This window comes from Equus quagga, chromosome 18 (assembly GCF_021613505.1).
Source record: "Equus quagga isolate Etosha38 chromosome 18, UCLA_HA_Equagga_1.0, whole genome shotgun sequence".
In the NCBI taxonomy this organism is placed as follows: Eukaryota; Metazoa; Chordata; class Mammalia; order Perissodactyla; family Equidae; genus Equus; species Equus quagga.
Genome location: NC_060284.1, coordinates 32,447,260 through 32,462,017, shown reverse-complemented (window position 1 = coordinate 32,462,017; position 14,758 = coordinate 32,447,260). Strand labels below are relative to the sequence as shown.

General features: G+C 38.0%; 1 protein-coding gene across 1 annotated transcript in view; it reads right to left on the bottom strand.

The window, feature by feature from the left end:
- The window catches only part of SNX7 (sorting nexin 7), a 96,166-nt gene that overhangs the window by 40,757 nt on the left and 40,651 nt on the right, over positions 1 to 14,758 (bottom strand). The gene's annotated exons all lie outside the window — the stretch shown is intronic.

Here is a 14,758-nt window from a genome sequence, read left to right as displayed (position 1 = left end):
AAACATTTCCACATAGCAAAAATCACTATAAAAACATTATTTCCTCTGTTCTAGAAACTAAGAAACTAAGTTGACAAGAAGTTAGCTAAATTGCCCAAGACTGCACATTTAGTCTCGCGCAATTTTGAGATATCAAAATTGAATGGCTTCTGATTCGGTAATTTCAGTTCTAAGTATTCATTCTACAGATCTAATGGTACATTTACAAAATAATATATGTACAAGGTTATTCACTGAAGCATTGTTTATAGTAGCAAAAGATTACAAATAAATGTTCATGGTAGGAGTCAGACTCAATAAATTCTGATAAATCCAATGGAATACCATGTAGCTATAAAAGGCCAATAATTGGAATGATCTCCGAGATATATTATTATATTAATAACGCAAAGTGCAGAAATCTTTACAGCACATTAGTGCATTCGTAAAAAAAGGAAAATCATAAAGTATATTTGTATTCGTTGTACATACATAAAGAAACCTGGAAGGCTACAAAAGTGACTAATGACAGTGTGCACTTGTAACGTGGCTGGTGGGAATTGGCAAGAAAAGACATGGGGTTGGGAAGAAGATTTTCATTAAACGTGTGTTTTAAAATTGATGAATTTTAAACCATGTGAATATATTACCTATTCAAATAATTTTTTTAAGCAACATGCTAATTGCTTGGAGATCAAGAACATCTATCTCTTGGGACAAATGAAATTTGGAGCTCCTAATGTTATATAAATGAGTGCTGGCGGTTGGAGATAATATTTGTAGGGACACATCACATAGAGACTCAAAAGTGAGACACAGAAACAGAGACTCGGAGCGCTTTTTTCCTGGTTGTGATATATAACCTCTTCCAGTGAAAAGAAAGTGCTAGATGACTCAAAAGAAGTATTGAAGATGCATCTGAGAGTGGGAAAAAAGGTGATATTCCTACAGTAATATATTATTTAATATATATATTAAAGGATCACACATTCACATTTGTGTGATCTTAAATATGCATAACTAGGTTAATTTGAATATTGTAACTAAAAATTTGATATTGGACAAAAACTATGTCTTGTAGTGAGGGACTGTCCTTGGGAAATTTGTGTCAGAACAGCCCTACATTTGCATTTCTCCATGTGATAATGAGGACTACATTTGGCAAATGCACATGCTCCTTTTATATCCTCCTTTATGGAGCATCCAGAATGTGTCCAGCATTTTCCTAGTGCAAGGGTCTGTGAAAGGTCTTTTAATGTGTAAAGATTTGTTTTGAATGTATTTCTCTGTCCTCTTTCTTACTCACTTTAGATTAAAAGCTTCTAGATCAGCGTCTCAGCAGCAACAGTACGTGCCTCCTGGGCAGGGCAGAACCTCTGGAAGTTTGTGTGTTTTGAAAATGCACCTGTTGATCCTAAACGCTTACCCCTTCCCCACCACACTGCTACTGAGAACCACTGACATAAATTAGGGAAGAAATTGTGCCTCCTTTACACATTTCACACTCTTTTTTACTGAGAGATAAACAAGGCAGGTCAACTTACTCTAAAATTACATCATTAAAACTGTCAGTTCACTGCGACAGAATAGTTCAAATCACCAATAATGTAATGTTCTGCAGCAAGAATGGCAAATAGAATTGATCACGTGCAAACTCTAACTGATTGGTATCAGTTATGGAAGCATGTTGATAAGCACCTTTTCAGATGTTACCCTAAACACAGTTGTCAACTCCTAGAATACGGTTACTAGCACAGTTTCTGGAGTCCTGCTTTGACAACTCCTACCCATGCAATATTGAGCCAGTAACTTTATTTCTCTGTGTCCCAGTTTTCACATTTGTAAAATGAGTAAAGTAACAGTACCTATCTCATTGTATTGTATAAGACTTAAATGAGATAATACATCAAGCACTTAGCACTCTGCCTGGCACATGGTAAGTGCTTAAGAAATGTTAGCTATTATTACTATCATCATCATCAATTAGTTTTAGCATAACATACTGATGTGGCTAAAATAAAATTCTATTTAAATTCCTTGAAAGAAGGAAAAAAACCTTCAACTTTCTAAGATCATCGCAACTCTCCATGTTCCAAAGTGTTTCCAAGTTGCAATTTCCAATTTATTGTGAATTCTAAATATATTTTTTGGAGGGGATTTAGAAAAGCATGCAACTCTCAAAATTCCTTTTTTTGTCTTGATTTAGGTAGAAGAAAATTACTTGCCTTCAAATTTTCTCACCCCTCTAGACTTCAAACCCACCTATCAGAAAAAAAAATAACATTTATAAGAGATGAGAAGGGTAGTGCCAGGTTATAGTTCTGGCTCTGCTATTTAACCAGCTGTATAACTGTGGACAAATCACTTAACCTTTCTTATCAAAATCTCCGCTACTACCACCTTAGTTTATGCCATTATCATCTCCCTCCTATTGCACTGGACTCAGCATGTCTTTTTGTTTCCCATGCAGGAAACAGAGTGAGCATTTGAAGATAGCTATCAGTTTGGCCTTTTCCCTTTCTCTTCCTGAAACTTAGTCCTAAAACTTATTTTTGGGGTCAAAGCAAGCCTGGTATCCATGCTGGTGGAGGGAGGAAGCCAAAGTCATGGTGGTCTAGAGCAGGATGTCAAGCATTAGCAAGACGATGAAGTAGTCCCTGCAAAGATGAGTCTGGAATGGGAACTAACAGTCCAAGCAAGGTGAAGAGGATGCCATATCAGAAGGGGGCTGGCATGGGGAACCAGAATCCCAGAGTGGAAAAGAGGATGCTCTTGCGTGGGTGTGGCCCAGTGTAGGGTGTGAAAGCCCAAGTGGGACGGGGACTACCTCTGCTTAGGAAAGAAGATGACATGAGCTATGCAACGTTGGTTACATACAGGGGATTAATCAAATAAGTAGCTACACAAAAGATAACGGGAGCCTGTTTCTCATTGTCAGAAAGGAGACTACAAATATGGAAAGAAAGAACACTAGAATGAACCTTTATGATGTTGGATTTGAATTGGAGGGACTGGTATGAACTCATTGTTTTTAACATATACAAATGGACAAATAAATCTAGATATAAAAAAGTGCATGTGTGTGTGCGATTACACTTAGATATATCCCCTACCTCTATCCACTCAGGCCTTGGAATAGTGATACCTCAATAGCAATGAACATATCTAATGCTAAGACACTGTATTCTAAATATGATTTTTTCCACTAAAAGTAACCAGAGCTCATTAGAGAAATGGCCGATTCCAGGGCTGAGGCAAGAAAAGTACAAGAGCCTAGAAGGTCTTGTTATACCAGAAAGAAGCAAAGAATGATGGTAACATGTCAAAAGGGAACAAAATCAGCCTGAAGATGGTCCTACCAGCCTAACCGGGGGCAATTTGTGTATGCACTAAAACCCACTGACTAAAAGAGAAAATCAGAAACACACACACACAAATCAACTGAAAGTTTAAAGTATGATAAGAAACGGGATAATTACCTAGTCTCAAAGTAGCTCCCCACAAAATGCTTATTAATTACCAAGGGAAAGAAGTGATTTTAGGTGTAGAAGGTGGGCATACATCACCTTAACCAAGTGATCAAAGAGTACATCCTCACTAATGGGACACATAAAAACCATGTGCTCCATGACAGGGATCAATGAAAAGACCATAGCATCACAGGGGCAATAATTCCCGTCCAAGACTGACAATTTAAATCTAATCACAAGGAAAGATCAAACAAGTCGATATTGGAGGTATTCTACATTGTAACTGGCCTGCAATCTTCCAAAGTGTAATGGTCACGAAAGTCAAAGAAAAATGAAGAACTGCTCCAGACTGAAGAAGACATCTAAATAAATGCTGCCAAGAACATTACAGAACACAGGCAATTCTTGAATGGGGCTTGAGCATTAGAAAATAGTAATGTTTCAATGATAATTTATTGATTGATATTGACGGTTGTGTTATGGTTATGTAGGAGAATGTCCTTGTTTGTAAGAAACACACACCATTAAGGAGTTGAGAACATAAGGTTTGCAATTTACTTTCCAATGGTTCAAGGGGAAAAAAAGATTTTTGCGTTGTACTTGCAACTTTTCTCTAAGTTTTTCACTTCAAGATTCAAAAAATACCAAATTTAAAAGCACGCAACATGTCAGATCATAACTCCTCCCTGCCTGAAACTCTTCAGTGGCTCCCCAATGCCATGAGAATAAAACCCAAGGCCTAACTGGTCTGCTTGCTAAGGCCTCATTCCCCAGCCACTCTCCCACCATTCTCTTCCTTCTAGCTACACTAGATCTGACAAAGCTCCTGGAACACATGGAGCTCACTCCCGTTTCAGAGGTGAGCATGGGTTCTTCTTCTTACAACACTTGTGCCCAGATCTTGGAACAACTGACCCTTACCATCACTCAGCTCTCCTCTCAATGTCACCTCCTCAGACAAAGTCTTCTCTTCCCCTTCTGGTATTCTCTATCACATCACCCTGCTTTATTTTCTTCATAGCACTAATCACTATCTAAATTTATCATAGTCATTTATTATTTTTTCCTTTATTTTCAGTATCCACCCCACTAGACTGTAATTGCTTAGGGACAGGGGCTTTGTCAGTTTTGGTCACTGCAGTGTCCCCACCCCGAGTGCTTGGAGAGAGAGGGAACTAATAACTCTTGGCTGATTGACAATCTAGGCCTCAATTTTCTCATCTACAAAAATGAGAATAAACTACCACCTACCTTATAGAATTACTCATTGGATAATATATGCAAATGATTAGCACAGTGCCTGGCATATAGTAGGTACTAAATAGATGCTGAATACGCTTACAGAAGGGAAAGCACTAGTTTGGGTCTAGAACCTCTTTGAAAGTTGAATGGTGCCTTGATTGGGGCATTTCTTCCTAAGTTTACTCCCCTACTGACTAGGATTTAATAGAGAGAAAAAGCTTAATTTCCAAATCCCAGAAATATAATACATCAAAACACACTTAATTTAGTGAGATGGCACTGTGCCAGAAGAAAAACTACTGGTTCTATTCTTTGTGGAAATAGAATTTTTTATTTTTAGAAGTACTATTCAAATGACATACTTTAAATAATATGCTTTATGATACCATTATATATTGTCTAGTATATTATTCTTTTATACTTTCTTCTTCTACCAAAATTTTTACTGACACAAGCTTTAGATTTATAAACATGAATTCATCTTCAAAAAATTTTCTTCAAAGTACGCACTATTTCTGCATGTTCATGGATAAAGAATAATTAATGTCTGATTAAGGTCACAAGTTAAGTAAAAGTGAATCAAATCCGTTTCCAGGCCTAGACTCCAGTGTGTTCTTGCTCTCGGCATAATCAAATATTTATCGAGTGCCCAGGCAGGGCTGGCAGTGAAAGAGATATGTAAGATGAACCCTTAGGACATAGTTTTTATTAACAAAAAGTCTAAATTAAAAGGAAATTGAATCTATTTTGAGTTCCTATATGGGACAGCTGTTTAAACTATTATATCTATGGTGGGCAGAACTCCACAAACCAGACCACAAATCCACAAGGACACCATAAGTAGAATTTCTTAAATCCTGAGAAGAAATGACTGGAATTTTAAACTACCCGTTTTACTTATCCATCTGTTACTTTCTGTGTTGCAGTTAAGACAGTGGGGAAAAAAATGTTCCTGGAGAAAAGCACAGAGCTCACAATCTTTCTTTAGAAAATCATCTACAACAATGTTACACTGCCTCTCTTTTTCAACAGTCTTTCATTGTCTTTTCCTCCTTCCACCCTCACCCACCACAAACGTACACAGGCCTTATTCATCAAGACTGTAGGTTTATGTGTTCTTTTTTCAAATCAGTAAAGCTTAATATGCCATAACTTCCCTAAGCAAATTTCATGGGTAAAAATTTTGGAAGTAGTACAATTTTTTGACCTCACCCTCAAATACCTCCTGACAAAATTTCTGGGCAACAGTTAACGTGAGTCAGTTGGTGTGCAAGTTTGTGTTCATAATGGACATGCTGGTGTTTGTGGATTCCAAAAGAAATAACTAAGAAGAGACTTTTTTTTTTTCGGTCACAAATATATTGTAAAAAATGTGTTGATCTTTAAGATGATTTGGAATACTTTAGTTCTTATTTATTAATTTGTTTCTTATTGGTTCCATATTAGATTTACAATGGCTTCCAAAATTATACTCTACCACTAGTTTAAAGATATTAAGTACACAGACATTGGTGCAAAAGGAAAATAAGAGTAGGGGAAAAACAAGGAAAAGCCAGGAGTGAGGCTGACACACATAAGACATACTTGCCAGATAGAAATGGATCAGAAGTGAGGCCCACAATAGTCTAGTAACTAATGTAATGAGTGGGCTAAAGAGCGGGATGGGATCAGGTATAAAACCCAAGATGTGTATACTCTGAAAACAAGCTAAGGGCTCAGGAGAAATTAAATCCTATTGCTGGTGCTGGGACATAAATGCAACTTTTCTCAAGAATCCTCATAAAGGAAAAATATAATGTAGTCAGCGCCATTGATGCTTATCATAAAGTATTTATGGTTCTCCTTCTTGAAATGTCCCTCATTATAGATCAATGGTACAATACGAGGTGTAGTTTAGTTAAAATAATTCCATAGAGTCTGAAACACAACTTTTTGATAGTCTGTATAAATTCAGATACATTTTAAAGTACCTATTCAACTGCCTAGAGTGACTAGGTTGGGCAAGTCGGAGCAGTCACTATTCAGCTCAAGCTAATTGCTGCCTCATTTTTTTTTTTTTTTTTAACAATCTGAAGCTCTGATAAGCAAGCTTACAGCTACCACTTTCCAAACTTTGATCCAGAAGAATGAAACACCCAATATATACTTCAAAGAAAGTTCCTCAGATATTGTTTATAAAAATATTTACAATCGAACACTGGTTAGGCACTGGCTAAGAGCTTTCACATGCTGATTCAACAACACTCTAGGGAAGATATTACCCACAACTTTTATGGCGGAGGAAACTAAAGCAAGGAGAATACAAGTAACTTGCCCAAAACTACGAAAGTGTACAACGCTGTGGCTGAAATCACATGCCACTCTGCAACTGGCTTTAAGACCTTATATTAAATACTTTTCAGAGACTGCTCTACTTGGAAGCGCCAGGGGCGTAAAAGCAAATGACAGAGGGAAAAAGTAATATGGTAAAAATTCCAAGTAGAGATTCCAGGCTTAACAGACTCTTATTCATAGGGTAGACATAATTTTTTGCTATTTACTCAAATATTCATTATTATCCTTTACAAGTTTATATAAATAGGAGCACATAAATTTTTTTCCCTACCACTCAGACCAATAACGTCCTGAAAGAGAGGCCTGCCAGGAAAGATACAGAGCGAGAGGAATCCTAGGCACTGCCTGGTACTTCGTTCTGGGAGGAGAGGCTGCTGAGGGCCTTCTTGATTACAGCATCACTCATTCACCCAACCCAAACTCCCACCCAGCTGTGTGTGTGTGACTCCAATATGCTGATATACTGTGTGTGTCTGTCTCAGATCTATTAGTTTACCCAGAATCTATTCCCTACTCCCTTTCTTACTACTTGAAAGAGCCCTGGTTTCTTCAGGTACTTGCATCAGGGAACGCCTGCTGGATGACTTCTCGGTTAAACTGATACAAGGACATATGCAAGACAAAAGTTCCTTCTCCTTCCACTGGATAGCATCATGTCCTTCACTGCTGTGTGAGAATGTGTCTATGCACGTGTGTGTATTTGTTTGTGTGTGAGAGAGACACATGTAGATGCAAACAGACAAAAAAGCAGAGAGAGGAAATTATATATTAGGAAATAAGGCATATAGAAAGGAATGAATGTGTAAAAAGGTCAGAGGAAAGAGGTGAGACAACAAGTATCTGAGAAAAGATAGAAGCAACCTCTACCCTCCACCAAAAAAAAAACCTATGTGAATATTATCATTTCTTAAAAGCTCAGAGAGAAGGCAGCCTTGCTCTGTGCAGCATTTAGTACACTATCAAGATCATTTGAAGATTAATAACCACTATTTGAGGATGAGAGTAAAATACTAGTTCAAAAATAGCAAGTCACACAGAGCAAGGACCAGTTTGAATAAATTTGGCATTTGTATCTACTGAATGTGGCTATAAGCAAACCCAGACTATAATGATCTCAGGAAAATGCATTTTTTTTTTTTTTTGCTCACATAAATATACTGCTAAACAGCTATGGCATTATATCCAGATCCAAGTCTCAGATTCTATGCACATATTGCTAAATGTCAAATGTATTCATATTCATTTATATTTGAATGCTGCTTTGAGTAGAAAATTACAAATCATCCATTCAAAAATAAAAATAAAATGGAAAAGCAGCGTTATTTAGCACCACAGATGAACCTTATTTATCTTACGTTAAGCAGCGAAGTGAATAAGCATTTTCAAACAGAAGCTTTGACTCTGAAAACTTATCGCTACACTGCAAAAACCACAAGTTCTTCCAAATATCTGAGTTTTCCTCATAACATCATTATTGCTATACATTTATCTCCACAGTCAGAAATTCTCTTGCTTTGACTGAACAATATCTATTTCATTGACTATCTTCTTTATTGGAGCACATAATACAACTCAATTTCTCTTGAAATATTTTATTATTTGCAGTTATCTGTATCAAGTTGTTTTTATAAATGCTTCATAAACAGATAAGTGGTTTAAAGAGTTGAATGACCCTAAGTAAATCTGTTTAGTTCATCTTAGTGGTCCAATTACCTATCATCAGCCAAAGCTGTATAAATTTCCTTTCCTTCTCCTCACCAGCAATTCCTTCTTTGATTTTTAATATTGAAATATGCCAAGGCTTAGACCCATTATGTCCTGGGGCCTCTTTTTTCTCATCGTTTAGTGACCTCAACTAATGTCATGGCTTTAAATACTATCTATCTCCTAACAACTCCCAAATATATATCTCCAGTTAGATCTCTCCCCTGCTCTCTGGACTTTCATAACATCTCCACTTGGGTATCTGAGAGGCACATCAACTTTATATGCCCGAATCTGATACCTTTATCTTCCCCATTAAACCTGTTCTTTCCAAAGTCTTCCCCATCTCATGTAATGTCACTCTTACCTTCCACTTGCTCAGTCCAAAAACCTCGGTATCATCCTTGTCCACTCACAATCTACAGTCCACCAAATAGCAAACAGCTCTACCTTCAAAACATACTCAGATGGGGCTGGCCCCATGGCCGAGTGGTTAAGTTTGCATGCTCCGCTTTGGCGGCCCGAGGTTTGCTGGTTTGGATCCTGAGCACAGACCTACACACCACTTGTCAAGCCATGCTGTAGCGGCATCCCACACAGAAGAACCAGAATGACTTACAAATAGGATATACAACTATGTACTGGGGCTTTGGGGAGAAAAAAAAAAAACAAGAGGAGGACTGGCAACAGATGTTAGCTCAGGGCCAATCTTCCTCATCAAAAAAGAGTATAAAAAAAATACTCAGAATCTGACCACTTCACACCATTTCCTGCCTAGTCTAAGCTATTATACCTCACTGGGATTGTAAGAGCTAGTCTCTAGCTCTGGGGTTCCCTCATCCCATGCACATATCACCTATACATCAACTTTCGTCTTTCCCAAGCACAGTAACCATTCCATAACTTAAGTCAGATCGTGTTACTCCTCTGCTCAACTGCTCTCTTCCTATCTCACTGAGACCAAACCATATAAGGTCCTAGGTAATCTGACCCCTGGTTACCTCTATGACTTTATTTCCCACAACTCTTCTGCTTGCTCATTCCACTCCAGCAACACGGGGCTCCCTGCTTTTCATGAAATGTGCAGACATACTTTCACTGTGTACTGTGTCTCCTCTGTCTGACATGTTCTTCTCTCAGGTGTTCACGCGGCTGAAGACCTCACCTCTTTCCGGTTTTGCTTAATCCCTTGCTTGGTAAGACCTTCCCTGACCCCTGTTTTAAATTGCATTGCTCCCCAACAGTCCCTTTTCTCCACACTTACCACTAGAGGACAATACATCATACATTTCAATTAAGTCTTTCTTTCTTATTGTCTCTATCCACTAGAATAGAATGTAAGCCCTCTTGAGGGCCTGTTTTCTTGACCGCTGTCTCTCTAGTGCTTGGAAAAGCGCCTCTCATACAGTAGGTACTCAGCAACATTGTTGAAAGGTTTTTGTTGAATACTTCTACCTTAAATGTTATCTTATTCTGACATAAAGTTGCACATCTCCAATTTTCTTCTTTCTTTTCTATGCTATAGTTCAGTTTATAGAGCCACTGTCTTCCCTCCCTACAAGCTAGAAATGTTGAGTCAATAACAACTTGAAACGCTGGCTGCCCCTCCTTCTTTAAATGCTACAGATTCTCTCTCCCACTTACATCTCTCTCAGATTTACTCCCCTCTACAACTCCATCACCGCTTCTTCAGTTCAGGCTCTCACTGGATCTACACTGCCCAAGGGATAAAGTTCATGTTCCTGAACCTGACAAATTATAAGGCTCCCTTCCCATCTGATAGGGTCCCACTTTTACACCACATTCCCTGCTCTCCACTGTACCCTGCTCTCGATCCATCAGCCTAGTTTCCTCAGTTAGCATGCTTTTTGAGCTTTTACTACTTTTCATAATATCCACTCTACAGGACATATCCTCCGCGCTCTTCAAGGAACAATTCCTTAGTCATTTTACAAGACCCACCTCAAGTAATACTTCTATAAAGTCATCAAAATGACAGCAGCAAACAACTACTAAGAGAGCCCTGGTGGTCTAGTGGTTAAGATTCAGCGCTCTCCCTGTCACAGCCTGGGGTTGTTTCCCAGTCAGGGAAACACATCACCCACCTGTCATACTGCCATGGCTGCACGTTGCTGTGATGCTGAAAGCCATGCCACCTGTACTTCAAATGCCCGCAAGTTACCTGTAGTGGCAGGTTGTAGTGGGACTTCCAGACTAAGACAAACTAGGAAAAAGGACCTGGCCACCCACTTCCACAAAACTGGCCATGAGAACCCGATGAATAGCAGTGGAGCATTGTCTGATACAGTGCCGGAAGGTGAGAGGATGGCGCAAAAACACCAGGCAGGGTTCTGCTCTGCTGTCCAGAGGGTCACTAGGAGTCGGAATCCACTCAACAGTATTACCAACAGCAAAACAACTACCGAGTGCTTATTATGATCCAGATAACTTACTTGCATTGTATCATTTAATCCTTAAATAAGCATATTAGAAAGCTACTAATAATTTCCCCAAATTATACATGATAAAATGAGACTAAAAGAAGTCAGGAAACATGCCATAGGTCACAGACTTAATAAGCAGAGGAGCTAGGATTTGATCTTAGGTCTAATTCCAAAGCCTAAATGACAAAACTGTAAATGAACAGCTGAAATGACCTTGAAATGAGTATTCTGAAATTTTAATTTTACTGTGAGATAGGAACTATGAACCACAAACTCTAAGTAAGCAGCAGCTACTTTACAACTACCCAGGTAATAAATCAAGAAATTCATTCTAAAATATTATTCTAGTTTGCAGGAAAATTTTTGTGGGTGTATGTGTGTGATGAGAAAAAGTAACAATAATGCTATTATTGCCAATTGACAGCATATACAAAGTTATGGTCACGGTAAAACAACAGAGCCTTATATTTGCATGCCACGAAGCCCACGTAAAGGTCACCTGATATGTCCAACATGACCACTGGAATGTCACATCACTGCTACATTTCTACCCAATAATTATAACTTCCCTAGTCTTTGCCCTCCTTGGAAAATCTTCATTTCACTGACCTTTTCATTATGAGTTGCTTTGCTGGGTTTGCATACAGCATCCCACCCAAAGGTGACTTTGATGGAGCCTCTGAAGGTAGCCCCAGCAGGTCTTCATAGAAATGGCCCCAGGGTTGTCTCCAAAGTGGCCCTGCTTGAGTTGCCATGGTAAACACCCAGGCCAGATTGCTATATTCAGTTCTCTGCCAGGGTCGCCATGGTGACGGCAAAGGACGGCTCCTTAGAAGGACCTCACAAGGGCGCGTTTCCATGGTGACCCCATCCTGCATATTTCTAAGCAACTTCTCTTCAGTTGTTCTGTGACCAATCATAGCAGGTTCATTTTGAGAATGACCCTGACAGGCTTCTCCGAAAGATACTATCCTAACACAGAGGGATTTGGAAGTGAGGCTTGAAAAAAGTGCCATTCACAAATCATTAAAGTAGTCCTTCGACATTTTAGGAAGGATCTGTTTTGATGGGTAACAAAAACATACTTGCAATCTCTCTGTTAAATGTGGCTGTATCAAATCTTAATTAATTAAAACTCTCTTACAAAATATAATGTAGATAATTAACATTTCAAATTTCTCCATCTTACAACATAGCAGACCAGTAGGTAAAAAATACTTCAGAGTAGACAAGACACGCAAAAAAATGAAATCATAAATACACATGGATCACTAGGTTATAATGAGATATCAAGGAAATTTTTATAGAGCAAAAAGACAAAATATTTGCAAGTCAAATGAAAAAAAGAAATGTGTTTTTTAAGTTGAGTTGGGAAAGCCTAGCCATGTTTGGGCCCAAGCTATTTTTTTCCTGTGTTTTTGTGGTTGGAATAGTTCCCAACTACTCCTCCTTTCAATTTAAAATATGAATATAAGCCACTCTGAACAGATGCTTGGTTTTTAAGCCATTTTACTATTCTCCTGAAACTTTAAAATACTGTATTTTTTCCAGTATTTCATCAAGGGCAAAGTTGTATGTAATCACTCATTTCAGTATCTTTAAAAATTATTCAACAAATAAAAAAATTCTACAGTTCAAAAGACACAATTACAACTTCTGTACATGTGCCCACTCTTTTTTGTTCCTTCCAGTTGACTCTTTAAATTAAAAATACATATTTATATTTTATATATTTATTTATACATAATTATTAATATATTAATATTTACATATTATCATAAACATATATATATTCCTTATTGTATGGAAAAGGTTAATCTTGGGTTTCCTCTTTTTTTCTCCTCATCTTGAGGTAAAAGCAAAGACGACTTGCCCCTCGAGCCTTAGTTCCACTGGTTCTGCATTTTCTGTGTTTCTCTCCCACAGAGTCCATTCTCCTCCTCCGTCCACAGCAGCCCACTACTCCCCACTCACATTCCATTCAGGAGAATGAACTTGAGTTTGAAAAATAAACAGGGTCAAGAAAGATGAGGATAATTCATAGCCATTTTTTAGTGAAGTCTCACTGTTTTGCACAAAGTCTGAATTTGAGGGGGCTTCTTGCTTCTAGACTTCAATATGTTTTTACAAATCAGAGCGGTCACTGCAATTTTCATTCACTCATTCGATAAATATTTATTGAGTATCTACCATGTACCAGACACTGTTCAAGGAGCTATGAACACTTCAGGGAATGGATTAAAAATTCCTGCCCTTAAGGTGCTTAGCTTATGAACAGAGGGAAACAGAAGGAAAGATAACATTTAAAAAACAGTAAGGAAATTGTATCTTATGTTAGAAAATGATTAAAGTTAGGGAGAAAACTAAAGCTGGGAGGAGGAGGCATAGTCCCAAGCTAGGTTGGGATGGGGGACTATAACACTGCGGATTAACAGGAGGGGTTTCCAGGACGCCCCCACTCACCAGTCATAAGTGTACCCAATATTGTACTCAATACTAATCTCAATCCTTAAATTAAGAAAAGATAAGGAAAGTCTTTTTCATGGAGCACTCAATGGAAGTCAACCAAAGTAATAATCAATTTTCCCCATGTCTACACTTGCTCTCTGAGGGGCAGCACGGTCTGCGGGAGGTCAGCCAGACCATCACCTCCAGTCCTGCTTCTGTTTCAAGAACTACAGAAACTTGGGCAAGTTACTCCACCTTGCAAGCCTTCTCCTCAATTTTAAAATGAGAATAATAATTCCAATCTGATAATATTACTCTGAAAACATGCAAAGACAATATAATATAAATACTAAAATATTGTGGGTGATAATATAATGTCCAAAATTTGCTTTAGAACACTACAAAAAGAAAGTGCGAGTAGGGGGGAAGAGAGAGATGAAAAAAGTTGGGCAAAATGTTGCAAATTAATGAAGTCCAGTGACAGGTATATGAGTTCATTATATTATTGGATCTCTTCTTATGTTTGCAAATTTCCATTAAAAAGTTTTTTTGGGGGGGTTTTTTTGGTGAGTAAGATTGGCCCTGAGCTAACATCTGTGCCAATCTTCTTCTATTTTGCATGCGGGATGCCACTCAGGCATGGCTTGATGAGCAGTGCACAGGTCCACATCCGGGATCCGAATCGTGAACCCTGGGACACTAAGCGAAGCCCGTGAATTTAAACACTACGCCATGGGGTTGGCCCCAAAAAGCATTTTAAGGAAAGGATTAAACTTGAAAACAAAGATTTTTAAAAACTTTTTACAATTTTTACAATTTAAAATTTTTACAATTACTAGAAAAAAGTGTAGAGGAACATCAACTTATTTTTTATAAATATCTTATAAAAGTAGCAAAAAGTAGATTTATTTAATGAGCACTTACTAACCTTCAGGAACGACACTAGGTACTTTCCATACCTTCTTCTAACACTCTAATTAAAAAATCAACTTCATGCTTTACTCATCATAAGAGACAACAGAAGACAGAGAGGGAGAAAAGCAACATTGTTAAGCTTGAAGACTCACTTGGTACTCAATGTACAAAATTTTTGGAAAAAATTTTAGTACCATTTGCTTAATGGTTGAAAACAAGCAT